The sequence below is a fragment of the Pelodiscus sinensis genome, chromosome 14 (assembly GCF_052426305.1).
Source record: "Pelodiscus sinensis isolate ZL-2025 chromosome 14, ASM5242630v1, whole genome shotgun sequence".
Lineage (NCBI taxonomy): Eukaryota > Metazoa > Chordata > Testudines > Trionychidae > Pelodiscus > Pelodiscus sinensis.
The window spans coordinates 6301289-6320788 of NC_143065.1; the positions used below are offsets into that span (position 1 = coordinate 6301289).

The following is a 19500-nucleotide window of genomic DNA, read 5'->3' on the forward strand; positions in this document are numbered from 1 at the left end:
AGAAGCCCCAATGGGGCTTTTATATATTTCAAAAACAAAAATCAAAGCAGAAGCGGAGCGAGCAGAGACTACGTCAGTCCACGTTCACGCCATTTCCCGCTGTGCCTCTACCTCCCCTGCCCCCACAGAAATGGTGCTGGGGGAACTGGTTTTTAAGCCAGCTCCCCCCAGCACCAGCTCCTGCTTCCTGATAGAGGCAGCAAGGGGGGGGAGGGGGAATGACTAGTCAACCAGTGGTTTACATCCCTACTGAGACCAGTTTTGTTCAACATCTCTATTAATGACCTGATTGAGGGGATGGATTGCACCGTAGCAAATTCACAAATGATATTAAGCTAGGGAGAGAAGTAGATATGCTGGAGGGTAGAGATAAGGGCCAGACTGACCTAGAGAAATTGGAGGATTGGGCAAAAAGAAATCTGATGAGGTTTAACAAGGACAAGTGCAGAGTCCTGCACCTGGGACTGAAGAATCCCAAGCACTGCTATAGGCAGGGGACTGACTGGCTAAGCAACAGTTCTGCAGAAAAGGACCTAGGGATTACAGTGGATAAGAAACTGGGTATGAGTCAACAGTGTCCCCATGTAGCTAAGAAGGCTGATGGCATAATTGGGGTGCAGTTTTAGGAGCAGTGCCAGATCTAGGAAGTGATTATTCCCCTTTATTCAGCACTGGCAAGGCCACATCAGGAGTACTACATATAATTCTGCCCTCTCGTCCCCAATTACAGCAAAGATGTGTACATATTGGAGAGAGTTCAACAGAGGGCAACGAAAATGATTAGGAGGCTGGAGCACATGATTTGCAAGGAGAGGCTAAGGGATTTGACCTTATTTAGTCTACAGAAAAGAAGGGGGGGGGGATTTGATAGCAGCTTTCAACTACCTGAGGGGGGATTTCAAATAGGGTAGAGAGAGACTGAGGAGCAATAGTCTCAAATTGAAGTGAGGGAGGTCTAGATTGGATATTTGAAAAAACTATTTCACTAGGAGGGTGGTGAAGCACAGGAATGAGTTACCTAGAGATGTGATAGAATCTCCATTACTAGAAGTTTTCAAGGCCTGGCTTGACAAAGCCCTGGCTGGGATGATTTATTTGGGAATGGTCCTGCTTTTAGCAGAGGATTGAATTCAATGACCTCCTGAGGTCTCTTCCAACCCTATGATTCTATGACCAGAGGTTACACTGAGCAAGTTACCAGGCACCGAATGGCCCTTGCTATTAGGAAATTTTCACGGATAAATACTGCAACCAATTGGGACATCAAGAGTGGAGACCCAAGCCCAGACCTGCAATATGAGAGCTGCCTCCGAATGGTGGAGGGTGTTGCTCTGTAATCCTCTATCTTCCACATATCCCCTATTCCCTCCTTTTCCAAGTTTTTTCCCCTGCACCTCTGCATCAAAATGTAATCACTATTTCCATGAAAAAAAATCATATCCCTGCTCATGAACTATGCAGGCCAGCAAAGGGCAACTTGCTCAGGTACACTACATCAACACAGGCGATGAAGGGATAAGGAGGCGCGCTGTGCCTCAACACACCGTCCCACCCATGACGTGCAAGACAGGACATACATATATACAGAACAAAAACGACATGCAGGTCTAATGGAGCTAATAGGGCGCCATTCATCTAAAACCACGGAAAAATCATTTGGAAGCGGAAGTGAGTGGATACTTTCTCTTTCCTGCAGCTGAGCGCAAGGCAGGCCACAGAGGGCTGTGCAACTCGGGTGGGTGCACAACACTCAGGGCCGCGGATCCAAGCCCACGTCATTCATTCCTGCCTGAATTTCGTGACAGCAGGCAGCGCACCCAGAGCGCATGGAAGCGACAGCGGTGAACATGCGACAGCAGCGCGCGGGGGGCGGGGCGGGGCGGCAGCGCGGAGCAGGGTCTCCGCCCCACGCACAAAGGTACCGTCCGTTAGTCCCTGCGGGCGGGGCGGCCTGGAGACCCCCGTGCTGAGGGGGCTCCCTGCCCTGCCCCGGAACGGCGAGGGGCACCGGGCGGAGCCTCATTTACCGCCTCTCACTGCCCCACGTCACAGCTCGGGCCCCCACCAGCTCCACCGCGTGGGGGGCCGTTGGGGTTGGAAGCGGCCCCGACCGCCCCGCCGGACTCGCCTGGCTCGGGCCTCCCTGCCCGCCGGGGGCGCGCGGAGGCCGGGGCGCGCGGCGCTCGCACACGCGGGGGGAGGGGGGGATCAATTACCAGGGTCCAGGCGGAGCGGCGGCTGGTCGGGGTCCGGGAGCGTCAGGTCCCGGCCCGCAGCCGCGTCCTTTCCTCGGCGGCTTGTCAAAGAGAAAACATGACGCGGGAGGGGGTGGCGAGATCTCGCGGGGTTATTGCTCAAATCTCGCGAGAGCCAGTCAGCTCTTGCCCAGCCGGAATCCGGGGGCGGGGCAGCCCCAACCGTTCTGCGTCTGGGCTGAGCCGGCGGGGCGGGCGTAACAGGGAGCGAGGCTACGCCCCGGGAGCCCTGGTCGCTGCTGCATCCCGCCAGCGCCAGAGCCTCCCTCACAGCGTGTGCCCCGCCCCCCCCGCTCCACCGCCTCCCCTGCAGCGTGTGCCCCGCCCCCCCCCGCTCCACCGCCTCCCCTGCAGCGTGTGCCCCGCCCCGCCCCGCCGGGCCCTGCCCCACAGCCTCCCCTGCAGCGTGTGCCCCGCCCCGCCGGGCCCTGCCCCACAGCCTCCCCTGCAGCGTGTGCCCCGCCCCGCCGGGCCCTGCCCCACAGCCTCCCCTGCAGCGTGTGCCCCGCCCCGCCGGGCCCTGCCCCACAGCCTCCCCTGCAGCGTGTGCCCCGCCCCGCCGGGCCCTGCCCCACAGCCTCCCCTGCAGCGTGTGCCCCGCCCCGCCGGGCCCTGCCCCACAGCCTCCCCTGCAGCGTGTGCCCCGCCCCGCCGGGCCCTGCCCCACAGCCTCCCCTGCAGCGTGTGCCCCGCCCCGCCGGGCTCTGCCCCACAGCCTCCCCTGCAGCGTGTGCCCCGCCCCGCCGGGCTCTGCCCCACAGCCTCCCCTGCAGCGTGTGCCCCGCCCCGCCCCACAGCCTCCCCTGCAGCGTGTGCCCCGCCCCGCCCGGCTCTGCCCCACAGCCTCCCCTGCAGCGTGTGCCCCGCCCCGCCCCACAGCCTCCCCTGCAGCGTGTGCCCCGCCCCGCCCCACAGCCTCCCCTGCAGCGTGTGCCCCGCCCCGCCCCACAGCCTCCCCTGCAGCGTGTGCCCCGCCCCGCCGGGCTCTGCCCCACAGCCTCCCCTGCAGCGTGTGCCCCGCCCCGCCGGGCCCTGCCCCACAGCCTCCCCTGCAGCGTGTGCCCCGCCCCGCCCCGCCGGGCCCTGCCCCACAGCCTCCCCTGCAGCGTGTGCCCCGCCCCGCCGGGCTCTGCCCCACAGCCTCCCCTGCAGCGTGTGCCCCGCCCCGCCGGGCCCTGCCCCACAGCCTCCCCTGCAGCGTGTGCCCCGCCCCGCCCCGCCGGGCCCTGCCCCACAGCCTCCCCTGCAGCGTGTACCCCGCCCCGCCGGGCCCTGCCCCACAGCCTCCCCTGCAGCGTGTGCCCCGCCCCGCCGGGCCCTGCCCCACAGCCTCCCCTGCAGCGTGTGCCCCGCCCCGCCCGGCTCTGCCCCACAGCCTCCCCTGCAGCGTGTGCCCCGCCCCGCCGGGCCCTGCCCCACAGCCTCCCCTGCAGCGTGTGCCCCGCCCTGCCGGGCTCTGCCCCACAGCCTCCCCTGCAGCGTGTGCCCCGCCCTGCCGCCTCCCCTGCAGCTTGTGCCCCGCCCCGCCGGGCCCTGCCCCACAGCCTCCCTCACAGCGTGTGCACTTGGGCCCCGCCGGGCCATGCCCTTTGCCACCTCCCCAGCCTCCTGTATAGTGTGTGCACCAGCTCTGCGCTGGGCCATGTCCTCTGCCAGCTTTCCCCCTGGCACCCTCCGTATGTGGGTGGCCTATGCTGGAGATGGCATCTGTTGCATTTCTCAACTGTGCCATTGCTATGGGTTATATATTTATGTAACAGATGCTTAGACCCACCTACAATCAATCCTCAAGATCGCAAGAATTGGAGCTGGGAGTGGGTCTAGCTCAGTGCTTCTCTAACTTTTTCACCCACAGCCCACCCTACTCACCACAGACCTTTCTGCAGACTGCCAGCCACACACCCATGCTGATAAAATGGGTGCAGGAGGAGCTGGGGCGTGCAGTGTCTGGCTGGGAGTTAGGAAGCAAGAGCAGACTGGGGTGAGAAGGGGTCTGAGTAGGAGGCAAGATGCAGTAGCAGGCTGAGGGTGAGGAATTGGCCAGGAGGCAGGGTGTAGGAGTGGGCTGAAGGTGAGGAGTCTGGGCTGGAGGGAGGGAGGGGGTGCAGGGACTTGGTGTGTGCATGAGGGGGGATAAGATGCACTTACCTGACACTGTGCCCCTAGGCACCACCCTGCCACTCCTCACATTGGCTGTGATTTTGGCCAATGAGAGCAATAGGGAAAGCCTCCAAGTAAGTGGTTTCCTGCACTGCCGTCCCACTTTAGAAAAGTTGGACATACACAAATCCATGGGGCCATATCTAATGCATCCAAAGGTGCGGAGAGAGTTGGCTGATGTCGTTGCAGAGCCTTTGGCCATTATCTTTGAAAACTAGTGGAGATCAGGGAAGGTCCCAGAAAATTGGAAAAAGTCAAATTTAGAACCCATCTTTAATAATGGGAAGGACAATCTAAGGCAGTGGTCTCCAACCTTTTTACACCCAAGATCACTTTTTAAATGACAGACCAAGCCAAGATCTACCGCCCCGCCCCTTCCTTGAAGCTCCGCCCTCTCTATTCTCCTCCTCTCCATCACTTGCTATCCCCAATCCTTATACTGCTACTTTTTTAAAAAAGGTTTCTCCAACATTTGGAAGAGGTTTTTCAACATTTGGAAGTGGTGCTCAGCCAGGGTGCACCACGCTCCATGTGGGCTGGTGCAGAGAAGAAGCTGCCTGGCCGGCTAGCTGTAGCCTTCAGACCGGAGGAGGCTGTACTGCGCTCCAGCTGATTGGGCGGCTTCCCCTCTGCACCTGCCCACGGGGAGCTTGGTGCACCCTGGCTGAGCGCCATGGCCAGCTGGCCGGGAAGCCGCTTCTCTTCGCTCCCGCCTGGCTGCTCTGCGCCCAGCCCGGGAAGCCTGCTCCAGCACAGCTGGAACTAGACGCAGCCTCCCTGGGCTGAGCGCAGGGCAGCCGGGCTGGAGGGAAGAGAAGTGGCTGCCCAGCCAGCTGGCAATGGCACTCAGCCAGGGTGCACCAAGCTCCACGTGAGCAGGCGCAGAGGAGAAGCCGCCGATCAGCTGGAGCGCGGGGCAGCTTCTTTCAGCTGAAAGCCACAATCAGCTGGCTAGGGTGTTTCAGCCCTCCCGATCTCCCAGCTCCCCCCATTCCTTGCAACTATTCACCTGTGTTGTTGCTTGGTGAGTAGCTGCTCCTCAAATGAGGAAATCTAATATAAATGTACTGCGCAGGCGCGCAGTTCAGAGATGGCTCAAAAGCTACTCTTAGAGCCCCTGAGATCTACCAGTAGATCACGATCTACTGGTTGGTGACTGCGGATCTAAGGAACTACAGACTGGTCAGCCTCACCTCTGTCCCCAGAAAAATCATGGAGGGGATCCTCAAGGAATCCATTCTCAGCTTCAGCACTTCGAAGATGAGAAAGTGATCAGAATAGTCAACATGGATTCACAAAGGGCAAACCAACTTGATTAGCTTCTATGACATGGTAACTGGCTCTGTGCACATGGGGAAGTCAGTGGATGAGATATACCTTGACTTTAGCAAAGCTTTTGATACTGTCTCCCCTAGTATTCTTGCCAGCAAGTTAAGGAAGTATGGATTAGATAAACGGACTATAAGGATAAGAAACTGGCTTAGCGGGTAGCAGTCAATGGCTCGGTGTCTGGTTGGTGGTCAGTATCAAGTGAAGTGCCCCAAGGGTCAGTTCTGGGGCCGGTTTTGTTCAACAACTTTATTAATGTCCTGAATGAGGGCATGGTTTGCAACCTCAGCAAGTTTGCAGGAGACATTAACCTAGGGGAAAGAGGTAGATATGTTGGAAGATATGGATAAGGGTTCAGAGTGACCTAGACAAACTGGAGGATTGGGCCAAAAAAACCTGGGTAAGTTTCAACAAGGAAAATGCAGAGTCCTGCACTTGGGATGGAAGAACACCAAACACTGCTGTCTATGCAGCAGTTGAGCAAAAAAGGACCTAGGCATTATAGTGGATGAGAAGCTGGATATGAGTCAACAGTGTGCCCTTGTAGCCAAGAAGGCTAATGGCATATTAGTGTGCATAAGAGGACCATTGCCAGCAGATCCAGAGAAGTGATTCTTCTCCTTTATTTGTCACTGGTGAGGCCACATCTGGAGTACTGCATCCAATTCTGGGCCCCCATTACAGAAAGGATGTGGGCACATTGAAGTCCAGCAGAGGGTAACAAAAAAAGATTAGGAGGCTGGAGCACAGGACCTATGAGAAGAGGCTGATTTGGGCATATTTAGTCGACAGAAGAGAAGAGGCAGGGCTGCTATCAAATCTTCCTTCAACTTCCTAAAGGGAGGTTCCAAAAAGGATGTAAAAAGGCTGTTCTCAGTTGTGACTGATGGCAGAACAAGGAGCAACGGTCTCAAGTTACAGCGGGAGAAGTCTAGGTTGGATATTAGGAAAAACTATTTCACTAAGAGGGTGGTGAAGTACTGGAATGGGTTACATAGGGAGGTGGTGGAATCTCTATCCCTAGAGGGTATTAAGTCCCAGCTTGACAAAGCCCTGGCTGGGATGATTTAGTTGGGATTGGTCCTTCTTTGGGCAGGAGGCTGTCCTCAATGACATCCTGAGTTCTCTTCCAGCCGTAGTATTCTATGATCACTAATATTAAGGTGTCTGTTTTTAGTCATGCAGACGGGCATTCTTATACAGCTCTTTGTCGACCACTTTTTCTGAATTTTGAGGTAATTTGGCTCCTTGGTTTGAACAGGTTGCCAACCCCTACCCTACGGAAAAGGTGAGCAAGCTCTCTCTAGGAGGGTGAGCCCTGAAGGCACCACTCTCCAGAACAAGAAACAGACTTAGAGGGACACTAACAGAGGGCACTGAGATGGGCCCCTCTTAAGTGTGTATCCTGGGAGGGGTTTGAATGATTCATCTCAGGCTGAAACAAAAGACAGGACTATGTAGCACTTTAAAGACTAACAAGATGGTTTATTAGGTGATGAGCTTTCGTGGGCCAGACCCACTTCCTCAGATCAAATAGTGGAAGAAAATAGTCACAACCATATATACCAAAGGATACAATTAAAAAAAAAGAAGACAATTAAAAAAAACTTTTCATATGTGTTCTTTTTTTAATTGTATCCTTTGGTATCTATAGTTGTGACTATTTTCTTCCACTATTTGATCTGAGGAAGTGGGTCTGGCCCACGAAAGCTCATCATCTAATAAACCATCTTGTTAGTCTTTAAAGTGTTACATAGTCCTGCATTTTGTTTCAGCTACCCCAGACTAACACGGCTACATTTCTATCACTATTCATCTCAGGCTGTGTGACTCGGCTGGAGGGCTCAGAGCAAGACAGTGCAGGCACACGCATTCTGAGAGTGCTCATGGGAGGTAAGTGCCACCCCATCACAGACATGTATACTAAATATTCATTGTGCTCCTTCATGCTTTGGACTCCATGCCAGAGCTGAGGATGCACATTAAAAAGAGTCGTAGTGTGGAAGCATTTTCCCCTGTATAAAGAGGACTTATATCAATATAGCTTACTCTGATTTGGAAACCAAATAAGAGACTAGCATGAATAACCTTTGTGTTGGTGTAACTGCATCTACACCAGAGGTTTTTTCCCATTTTAGCCAATTAAGCAGGGGTTGGGGAACCTTTTTTGAGTTGGGGGCTGCTGACCCACAGAAAAATCAGTTGAGGGCCGCACACAAGTGATTGAGTGCTCCAGCCCCACAGGGAGAACAGTGGGGGCGGGGGCGGGAATGGTACTGGAGTACCATCACATGCTCCCCAATACAGGGGGAGGAGCCCTGAGCCTTGGAGGCCGTATCCAGGCAAACCAGGGGCCACATTTGGCCCCCAGTCCTGAGGTTCCCCAGTCCTATGTAAAGGCAACAAAATATTTACATGTAAACGAACAATAAGATGAGTCCTGAAGGTCTCTCAGGGTATGTCTACATTAGCCCTCTAGTTCGAACTAGGGAGGCTAATGTAGGCATTCATAGTTGCAAATGAAGCCCGGGATTTAAATATCCCAGGCTTCATTTGTATGTTCCCACCTGGTCGCCATTTTTAAATGCCGCTAGTCCGTACTGACTGCCCGCGGCTACATGCGGCAGTCAAACGTTAATTCGAATGAAGTCCTTAGTTTGAATTAACTGTTACTGCTCGTGGAATGAGGATTAACGTTTGACTGCCGCATGTAGCCGCGGGCAGTTAGTTCGGAGTAGTGGCATTTAAAAATGGCGACCAGACGGGAACATGCAAATAAAGCCCGGGATATTTAAATCTATAGGCTTACCTCGGTTCCTGGAAAAAATCATGGAAGAGATCCTTAAGGAATCCATATTGAGGCACTTGGAAGAGAGGAAAGTGATCAAGAATAGTCAGCATGGATTCACAAAAGGGCAAGTCATGCCTGACCAATCTGATTAGCTTCTATGATGATGTCACTGGCTCTGTGGACATGGGAAAGTCAGGGAATGTGATATACCTTGACTTTAGCAAGGCTTTTGATACAGTTTCCCACAATATTCTTGCCAATATGTTAAGGGAATGTGGATTGGATAAATAGACGGTAAGATGTATAGAAAGCTGGCTAGAAGGCCGGCCCCTGCAGGTAGTGGTCAACAGCTCAATGTCAGGATGGCGGTCGGTTTCTAGCGGAGTGCCCCAAGGTTCGGTTCTAGGACCAGTTTTGTTCAATATCTTTATTAATGACCTGGATGAGGGGATGGATTGCACCCTCAGCAAGTTTGCAGATGACACTAAGCTAGGAGATGAGGTAGATACACTTGAGGGCAGAGATAGGGTCCAGAGTGACTTAGACAAACTGAAAGATTGGACCACAAGAAATCTGATGAGAATTCTGCACTTGGGATGGAAGAATCCCAAGCATTGTTACAGGCTGGGGACCAACCAGCTAAGTAGTAGTTCTGCAGAAAAGGATGTGGGGGTTACAGTGGATGAGAAGCTGGATATGAGTCAACAGTGTGCCCTTGTAGCCAAGAAGGCTAATGGCATATTAGGTTGCATTAAGAAGAGCATTGCCAGCAGATCCAGAGATGTGATTATTCCCCTTTATTTGGCTCTTGTGAGGCCACATCTGGAGTATTGTGTCCAGTTCTGGGCCCCCCACTACAAAAAGGATGTGGACACATTGAAGAGGGTCCTGCAGAGGGCAACCAAAATGATTAGGGGACTGGAGCATATGACCTATGAGGAGAGGCTGAGGGAGTTGGGTCTGTTTAGTCTGCAGAAGCGAAGAGTGAGGGGGGATTTGATAGCAGCCTTCAACTTCCTGAAGGGTGGTTCCAAAGACGATCGAGAGAGGCTGTTCTCAGTAGTGACAGATGGCAGAACAAGGAGCAATGGTCTCAAGTTGCGGTAGGAGAGGTCCAGGTTGGATATTAGGAAAAACTATTTTACTAGGAGAGTGGTGAAGCACTGGAATGGGTTACCTAGGGAAGTAGTGGACTCTCCATGCCTAGAGGTGTTTAAGTCTAAGCTTGACAAAGCCCTGGCTGGGTTGATTTAGTTGGGATTGGTCCTGCCTAGAGCAGGGGGCTGGACTTGATGACCTTCTCAGGTCTCTTCCAGCTCTATGATTCTACGAATAAATACAAATGAGAGTTTCAAATTCAGCCCTTCATCTGAGTCTCCCAGGACCCTACCAAATTCAGTCTTTTGGTCAATTTCCTGGCCAGATTAACGACTTTTTTAAAATAATTTCATGATTTCAGATACAACACTGTGAAATTTCAGATGTAAGTAATTACAAGGATACTGACTATGGGGTAGGGATGTTAAGAAGTGGGTATTTCACTAATCATGTAGTTGATTAAAAATGTTATCAACAACACGATTAGTTGATAAGGGAAGGTGCTCATTACCAGCTTGCACTGATTTCGGTACTTACCCACTACAGCTCTGCAATTTAAATGTAGTAAGGGTTGGGTGGGCAGGTAGCTTGGCTCTTACTCCATTTAAAATGCAGAGCTGCAGTGGGGGTATGTCCCAAACCTGGGCTCAGCCGGGCTTGCTCATTCCTGGCTCATGCCTGGTCCACCATCTCCTGTCCACAGAGAGCCAGAGCAGCCTCTGTTTGCAGCCAGTCCAAGCTGCCATAGACTGGGGCTGCTCCACCTCACTTTCCTTACTCCTGAAGAGGACTTATGGGCAAGAGAATTCCTCTGAGAGGGGCCAATGGGAGGGAAGAATAGGAGAGAAGCATAGTAAATTCATGACTCCACACACCCCTACAGATATGCAAACGTACAGCTGCAGCAATAGAAAGACAGGACATGTTAAGATAGTACATTCACAGTATAAAGATTAGTACAGGTATTTCAAGAGTGAAGGAGGAAAATGTATAACAAGAGAAACAGCTTAAGAAAGAAGTCAGTTAGGTCATAGGTTCAGGACTCAATATAACATCACTATTTCCGATGAGGGACAAACAAACCTGGCGGGTTGGAGTGGGAGGAGGAAATGATCTCCATTTGATCATCTCACCTGCTCTTCCCCAACATTCAGCTGCTTACTACACAGTGTGGTTTTTCTACAGTAGGCTATGCTGCACATTTCCCTAAGAGTGCCACCCAGCCACATACACGAAGAGTCACACAGCTGATGACAAAAGCTGCTGGCAAAGATCCATATGCAGAAGGTGCTGTCCAGTTGCTGAGAGCAGGAGGAGAGTTGTTCATGCAGTAACAGATTTCTCCGGCTACCAAGGAGCACAGCAAGAGAGGAGCTGTCCAGCTGAAAAATGTGGAGGTGGGCAGGCGAGCACAATTACTATGCAACTTGGAACATGCACAGGCTTACAAAATATTCATGCTCTGGTACTCCAAAAAACATGGTGGGTGCTCAGTCCCCCTACCAGATCTTCCCCATTTTCCAGCATCTCTTGCCCATTAGAACATAAAAGATGAAGGCTACGTCTATATTGCTATCTCTTGCTAAAGAACATATGCAAATGAGATGTGGCAATGAATACATTTCTTATATTACTAGCCAATCGCCCATCTAAGATGGGATTTACGGGTCTCTCCTCCACATCCTATTCCCATTCTATCTCACACTTCTTTCCTGAGTCTCTGGTCTTTTGTTCCGTCTCTCCCTCTCTCTTTCTCCTCCTCCTCCTCTTCCTCCTGCCTCTCCCTCTCTCTCTCAGCTCTCCTCCGCCTCCTGCCTCTCTCTCTCTCTTTCTTTTCTCCCCCTCCTGCCTCTCCCTCTCTCTCTCAGCTCTCCTCCGCCTCCTGCCTCTCTCTCTCTCTCTCTCTTTCTTTTCTCCCCCTCCTGCCTCTCACTCTCTCTTTCTCTTCTCCTCCTCCTCGTGCACAGAGAATGTGGAGCCCAAATGGCCACTTACGCCACTTGCTCCTGCGTGGTGGCCCAGCTGAGCAGTGCAGAAGTCAGCCAAGCTGAGCGGCGCAGAAGTCAGCCGAGCGCCACGACGGGAGGCGAAGGGGGGCGGGGCGGTGATGTTCATAGCCAGAGGGTGGGGCCTGGAGCTGCTGTCACGCTGCACGTCACCGCCCTGCCCCCCTTCGCCTCCCGTCGTGGCACTCGGCTGACTTCTGCACCGCTTAGCTGGGCCACTGTGTGGGAACAAGTGGCCATTTGGGCTACTCCACGGCGGCCCAGCTGAGCGGCGCAGAAGTCAGCTGAGCGCCACAGCGGGAGGCGAAGGGGGGGCGCAAAGAGGGGTGGGGCAGTGACATACATGGCCAGGCCCCGCCCGCTGGCCGTGTACTTCACCGCCTCACCCTCCTTCCCCTCCCGCTGTCACGGGGGTGCTGCATGGGGACCATGGCACCCAAATGGCTGCTTGCGCCACTTGCTCCCCTGCGGAGGCCCGGCTGAGCGGTGCAGAAGTCAGCCGAGCGCCATGGCAAGAGGCAACAGCGCCGCCCAGAGAGAACAGCCAGCATTTCAGTGTTACAGAGTCACAGACATTGGGCTACTATATATATGATATGTTGGGAAGGAGTAAATAATGTCTTTATTTACTTTCTCTACACCATTCATGATTTTATAGACCTGTCTCATAACCTACTTTAGTCATCTCTTTTCCAAGTCTAATTAATCTTTCCTCAAATGGCAACTGTTCTATACCCTTAATTATATTTGTTAACCTTTTTGAACTTTTTTCCAATGTCAAAATACCTTTGAGGTGAGTTGACCCCATCTGCATGCAGTATTCAAAATGTAGGCATACCATGGATTTTTACAGAGGCAATAATATATTCTCTGTCTTATTCTCTATCCCTTTCTTAATGATTCCTAACATTGTTTGCTTTTTTTGGCTGCTACACATTGTAAATTGTTCTCTGAAAACAGCCACTCAATGACTCCCAACATCTTTCTCTAGTGGTAACAGCTAATTTAATGCCGATCATTTGATACGTATAGTTGGGTTATGTTTTCCCCAATATGCATTTAAAATTTATTGCCATTTTGTTGCCCAGTCACCTAGTTTTTGGGAGATCATTTTGAAGCTCTTCACAGTCTGCTTTGGACTTAACGTTGAACATTATTATTTCATCAGCAAATATTGCCACCTCACAGTTTACCCCTTTCTCCACATCATTTATGAATATGTTGAATAGGATTGGTCCCAATAGGACCCTTGTGAGACACCTCTAGTTACCTCTCCTCGTTCTGAAAACTGACCGTTTATTCCTACACTTTGTTTCCTATCTTTTAGCCATTTACATGTCCCTGAGAGGATATTTCCTCTTATCCCATGACAGATTACTTTAGAATCTTTGGTGAGGAAACTTGTCAAAGTTTTTCTGGAAATCTAAGTACATTACACCCCTGTGCACACACTTGTTGACCCTCTCAAAGATTATAGTAGATTGGTAATGCTTGATTTTCCTTTACAAAAAAAAATGTAGACTTTTCCTCCATTGAATTATGTTTATCTATGTGTCTGACAATTTTGTTCTTTACTATAGTTTCAACCATTTGGTATCGATGTTAGACTTATTGGCCTGTAATTGTCAAGATCACCCTTTAAAAATTGACACCACATTTAGCTATCCTCCAGTTATTTAGTAGAAAAGCTAATTTAATGGATAGGTTACAAACCATACTCAGTAGTTTTGCAATTTTACATTTGAGTTTTTTCGGAACTCTTAGGTGAATAAAATCTGATCCTAATGAATTATCATTTAGTTAATCAGTTTGTTCCCAAACCTCCTCTAATGACACCTCACATATGTCACCTAAGAAAGAATGGATCAGGTTTGGGAATCTCCCTCACGTCTTTAGCTATGAAGAACAATGCAAATAAATCGTTTAGTTTCTCCACAATAAGCATATCGTCTTTGTATGCTAATTTAGCTTTGTGATCATCCAGTGGCTCCACTGGTTGTTTAGCAGGCTTCTTGCTTTTTTTGTTATTACTTTGAGAGTTTTTTTGGCATTCCTAGCTATATTTTTACATTTCATTTGCCAGAGTTTTGCTCCTTTCTAATTTCCTCACTAGGATTTAACTTCCACTTTTTAAATGATACCTTTTTATCTCCCACTGCTTCTTTTACTTGGTTAAACTACAGTGGCACTTATTTGGATCTCTTAGACTATGTCTATACCACATGCTTATTTTGAAATACAATAACTCACTTCCTTCACATGTCTATTGATTCTTCTATTTTCTCTTATCCCTGAATAAATATTGTAATTGAATTAAACAAACGTAAGAAAAATCCTGACTCTTAACAATAGTTGGTTTTTGCATGCCAAGAATACGATAATCCAGACCACTGAATGGGCACATTTAAAAAAATAAATCACTGTCTCCAAACAGATGCATAAATGGTGTTCCCTGTAAGCTGTGCACTTGTGGAGAGATTCACATGCCACTCAGCTGATTAGCAGAGTTTGCACAGATGGAACCATGTGTTCAGATGCTCCTCCCCCATCTCCATTGCTCTGTCCTGAAGCTGCTCACAGGAGACTCCTGCTAGCTATGCAGGGGATGGGAGAAATGGGGGAGTGTTAATGTCAGGGTGTCCCCCCCCCCACTTCTCTCTGCCCCCTTTCTGCAAAAAGGGGAGAGGGAACACAGCCTGGCTCAGGAGGGCTCCAAACTTCTGCATGGGCATTCTTAAAGAGACAGTGAACTCTGAGCTTTCTTCAGCAGCCAGTTCACAAAGTGTATGACTCACACACATACACCCTCTGTGCCCCTGCCCATGTACCTCATCTCCACGAAGGAGGAGGAGAGATAACAGAGCAGAAGAGCTTTCAGTCAACGTGTGAAAGAGACAGCACATGGCATCTCAGAAACTTACCCAGTAGCAGCCAGCACACACACATTTTATCCCACACCCACTCACACCCACACCAAATCTCATTCTCACACGACATAGCTCTAGGTTACACACACTCTTACCTCCCAACACATTTGTATTATTGTTGTTGTTACTTTTTGGTACTTTCTGCAATGCAAATATATTTTAACACACACACACACACACTTGGAAAGAATAAAATTAATGTATTTATCTTAGAAATAACATTTAATTCTTTGAGTGTGAGTTCTAAAAATGCTGAACCTGTCCTGGCCAGAGTAATTATCCATACAGTAAGTTTTAAATTATATTATATCTAGGGATTTTTTGTTTCTACTCTTGGTGCACATTTGCCTCGGTGCACATAAGCAAACATATTCCACCCGTGGATGGAAAAAATCAGAGGGAACATTGGTCTCAAGGTCACTAAGCACATGAGAATGCATTTTGTACTATTTAACATCCTATGCAACTCCAATGAGAGTGAGGAGGTTACACAAGAGGAATTTAGCCCATTAGCTTGGAACATGATCCAGCATTGCATAACTGCTCCAGGCCCCTTGCATAACTGCCTTGACGCATTATGCAATGTTGGATCCTGTTCCAAGATCTCTGTCCTTTCCTGGTAAGAGAAGGATGTAGAAGTAACCTCAAAAGCCAGGCATAACCTTGGAAAGTACTTGAGAAGTAAACAGACTGTTTTCTTGTCTTTCTTTGGAAAATACAGATGAAGAACATTGCCAGAGGTTGGACTACATTTGAATGTGACAATTTCTCTTAAGTAGTCAGCATTGTATTTCTAAAATAGGACTGGGAAAACGCACTATACAGAACACACTACAAAAGAGGTCTGTCTTGCCCTAGTTTAGACAGGTCTATCTATGGGGTTGCAAATCTTAGACATGTCAGATGACAAAAAAAGAGAAGAGGCAAGAAGCTGCATAAAAAGCATGCAGAATAATTTGATGACCAGTGACGTTCAGTTAACCAAATCAAGCATTTTTTGCATTTTCCTTCCAGAGACAGTAGCTGGTTTCATTTTATCAGACCATCTTGTGGGCCAGAGGCTTTATTAACACTTTACAAATGTTTTTAGTGATACCAACTTGTACTGATTAGTCTGAAAAAGTATTTTCAGTAGCCTGGTACAAACAAAGCTCTACATCCAATGTACTTAAGCCATTTTTAAGTGCTCCATTTCTGTAAAGGTACGCACAGAATTATATTGCATGCTGCCTACATAACCAGTCAGGTGGACTTGTGGAAAGCAGTGCATGCAGCTGCTGAAGAAAAACTAAAAGTAAAAGTTGTCAAAGTCAGACAGTACTCACAGATTTGTCAGACTGCTATGTTTATTAGCAAAGCTGCTCTGCTAAATTAACCCAGAAAATGTGAGTACCATACAAGGTTCAAACCCCTTGATTTATACGGTCAAAAGAAAGCCAAGTTAACAGGATTAAAAAGAGGGGCAAAACTTCACATGATTAGGGTGAGACTAGTCAAGTATCTTCATTTCAACATCAAGCACACAGCAATCTCCTGTCCATATCTCCTTGGTTATCTCAATTGCTTTCTCCCTAACACCTAATGTTCCTTTTCCTATTAACTCTGGCTAGCACTCTGGAATCTGCATACCTACAAACAACATTAACATACTTTTCTTCTTCCTCTTAAAGGACAAACAGTATTCCTTCAACTTATTCAATTATTACAGCACAATTCATCTTTCTCTTACAGTATAATTCTTTCTACTTTCACAAAGTTAAGGGAAGAGTTCTGAAGAAAATGCTTGAAAAGAGGAAGAAGAGTCTAGACAACAGGCTTCCTTCGGAAGAGATCTTCTGGAAAAACTTCCTCTAAAAGAGCACGTCCACACACAAAAGTGCATCGAAAACTATATGCTTTTTCAAAAGAGCGTCCAGACTGATTATATGCTCTTGCGCATAAAAGGCCACCCGGAACCACTGCAGCCAGGGCTTTAGGTCACCAGTTGCTTCCGAGTGCTGGTGCCAGAGACGTGCAGAGACATGCACTTAAAGGGACGCCCCTAGACAGCCGTTTCTCTGCTTCTGCTGCGTTCTTGCTACCTCTTTGAGGGACAACAAAGCTCTCACAGTGCCTGCTGTGGTTGCCCTGTTGGTTTTTGGATGCCACAGTTTTTTCCTTTCATCTATGGAGCCGGAGCTGCCTCTGGGCATGTGATGGCCCCACACAGCCATGCTGCAGTTTATGCCGCATTTTGTGCCAGCTACCTTTCTGGTCCTGACTGAGCTCGACCCTGAGCTCATTTTGGGCGCCCTCTCCATGGGTGCAGGAGCTACATTCTGGCAACTGCAACCCACTGTGGAGAGGCGTTTTTGGAGGCTGGACACCAGTTCAGACTGGTGGGACCGGCTGGTCATGGAGGCGTGGGATGACCAGCAGTGGCTCCAAAACTTCTGCAATGTGGAAGACCACCTTTTTGGAGCTGTGTGCCTGGCTCCTCCCTGCCCTCCAGAGACACGACACCCGTCTGCGGCCCATTACCCCTCTGGAGAAATGGGTCGCAGTCGCCTTCTAGAAGCTCACCACCCCCAACAACTACCAGTCAGTGGGCAACCAGTTTGGTGTGGGGAAGTCCACTGTCAGGGCACTCCTCATGGAGGTAAGGCATGCCTGGGCTGCAGTCCCTGCAGGGGGTGGGGAGAGTGTTGGATAAAGGTGACCCTCAGGAAAGGGGAGTTGGAGGTTGTGGGGGGTGGAGCGGGTGTGGGGGAAGCCCCCCCACACACCCACTCCACCCCCAACAACCCCTCCACAAGCTTCCCCCAACAACTCCCAACTTCCCTTTCCTGAGGGTCCCCCTTATTCAACACTCTCCCCACCCCCTGCCAGGTGGGTTGTGCCTTTCCACCCTCACAGAGCCCTGCTGCTGGGGGGGAGGGCATCATAGGGGGTGGCTCCTGGGGAGTTTGAGAGGGGGCACAGGAGGGGGCAGCCACCTCCCAAGGCTTCAGGCACTCCCTCTCTCATTCTCTGTTTTTTGAGTTTGTCTCCTTCTGCAGGTGGTGGGGGCCATCAACTTGATCCTGCTGTGTAGGGTCATCCACCTGTGAGACCTGGATCTAATTGTGGCCAGATTTGCTGCCCTAGGGCTCCCCAAATGGCTCCGGAGCCATAGATGGGACCCACATACCGATCCAAGCACAAGCTCAGGGTAGTAATAAAAGGGCTACTTTTCTATGGTACTGCAGGCCTGGGTCGACAACCGTGGACAGTTCACAGACATTTTTGTCGGGTGATAGGGCAGGGCACATGATGCCTGCATATTGAAAAACTCCAGCCTCTACGGGAAGCTGAAGGTGGGCACATTCTTCCCCCGCCATGACTTCATGGTTGGAGACATACAGATGCCACTGTGCATCATGGGGAATGCAGCCTACCCTATCATGCCATGGCTAATGAAGCCATATACTAGACACTTGGACCCCAGCAGGGACCAATTTAATGCCCACCTGAACCAGGCCCGGATCCAGGTTGTGTGCGCCTTCAGCTGCCTCAAGGTGCGGTTCAGGTGCCTGCTGATCCGCCTGGACGTGGGGGAGCACAACATCCCTGAGGTGGTTGCAGCATGTTGTGTCCTCCACAACATTGTGGAGAGGAAGGGGGAGGCCTTCCTCCCAAGGTAGGGGGCAGATGTCGGCCATGAGGGGCAAGCCATCCAGCAGCCAAGGACAGCTGCCATCTGACAGGCTCATCAGGCCGGGGTGTGCATCCAGGAAGCCCCGAGGGAGAGTTTCTCTCAAGCACCCCAATAACTCTCCTCAGGGCCTCCCCACTACGGCTTGTAGCCCTAACCCTTTCCCACCACAACCCCTCCCTTCACCCCTTCCCTAACCTCAGAATAAAGACATCTGTTTGGTCGTGAACAAAACAAAGTCTGTATTTATCTTACAATAACCTGAAGTGGGAGGGGGCAGCTAATTGTGCCACTTCGGGTGTGGGGACCTCATCAGAGTTGGAGTCATGTGGGTCTAGGGACCACAGGGAGGTGGACAGGACTGGGGCTGGAGTAGGGTCAGGGGGAGTATGGGCATCACTTGGGGAGAGGGCATGGGCATTACTTGGGGGGCAGGTGGAGGGGGAATGGGCATAGCAGGGGGGCAGGAGGGTGGAAGCCAGGAGCAGTGACAGCAGGTGGTTGTGGCATCATGCATGACACGTTGGCACGCATGTTATCACACTGCTGCATGAGCTGGTCCCAAGCGCAAGTCTGCCATTCGGAGTCCTCACGGACCTTCTGCGCCAGAGTCTGCTGCATGTTGCACAGGACACAGACATGCTGGCACATGAGGTCTTCCTGGACCCTAGCATGCCCTCAGATCCCCCAGGCTCTGGTAGCTCACTCTGGTGGTGTGGCTCGCCCCTGAGTCCCAGCTGGTCCAGCTGTGGAGAACACAAAGAGGGAGAGGCGGTCAGTCATCCCTGAAGACACTGTCCCTGAGGCCATGCTCTCCTCTGTGAGCAGCCACCAACAGCTGGCCATGCCTCACAGGGAACCCTAAGTGCCCAGGAGACCATGTTGCCCGCTTCACAACCCCCACTCTGGCCCACGGACAAGCAGGTCAGGGAAGTGTCTGGCCACAGTGGGCTCCCCTCCTGGGTGGCAGAAGAGCCGGGAGGAGCCTGGCCCTCCCTCGTGTCTGCACATACACCAGTGGCTTGCAGCGCTGCCCGCGGGAGTGGGTTGTGCCTCACACTTGCAGGCATGCCCGTGTGCTGTGTGCAGCACTCCTCGGTGTGTTAAGTTGTGCCTGTGCCCTTGTGGTTAGCCTGCTTCCAGCCATGGCAGATGCTGCTCCCAGCCCCTTCCTCTCCCCGCCATTGCAGAACATGTGTGGCCTCCCCTGAACCCGGGAGCAGGATCCCAGGTGTGCTCTGGGGCTGCCAGCTGTGTCCAC

At 51.1% G+C, this 19500-nt stretch overlaps 1 protein-coding gene and 1 long non-coding RNA gene across 9 annotated transcripts in view; one reads left to right on the top strand and one right to left on the bottom strand.

Annotated features, from left to right (window-relative positions):
• HERC1 (HECT and RLD domain containing E3 ubiquitin protein ligase family member 1) overlaps nt 1-2364 on the bottom strand; it is a 219518-nt gene extending 217154 nt beyond the window's left edge. For 7 of the 8 annotated variants that reach the window (XM_089781918.1, XM_089781916.1, XM_089781913.1 and 4 more), the window contains exon 1: nt 2217-2364. The gene's annotated coding sequence lies outside the window, so the exon portion shown is untranslated. The remainder of the gene's footprint in view (nt 1-2216) is intronic. The other variant, XM_089781912.1, reaches the window with a different exon arrangement.
• LOC142818360 (uncharacterized) lies at nt 1768-17240 on the top strand. The gene is made up of 4 exons (XR_012895848.2): nt 1768-1918; nt 7566-7637; nt 10819-11030; nt 16298-17240. It is a non-coding gene; the product is annotated as an uncharacterized LOC142818360 (long non-coding RNA).
• The last annotated feature ends 2260 nt before the right edge of the window (nt 17241-19500 follow it).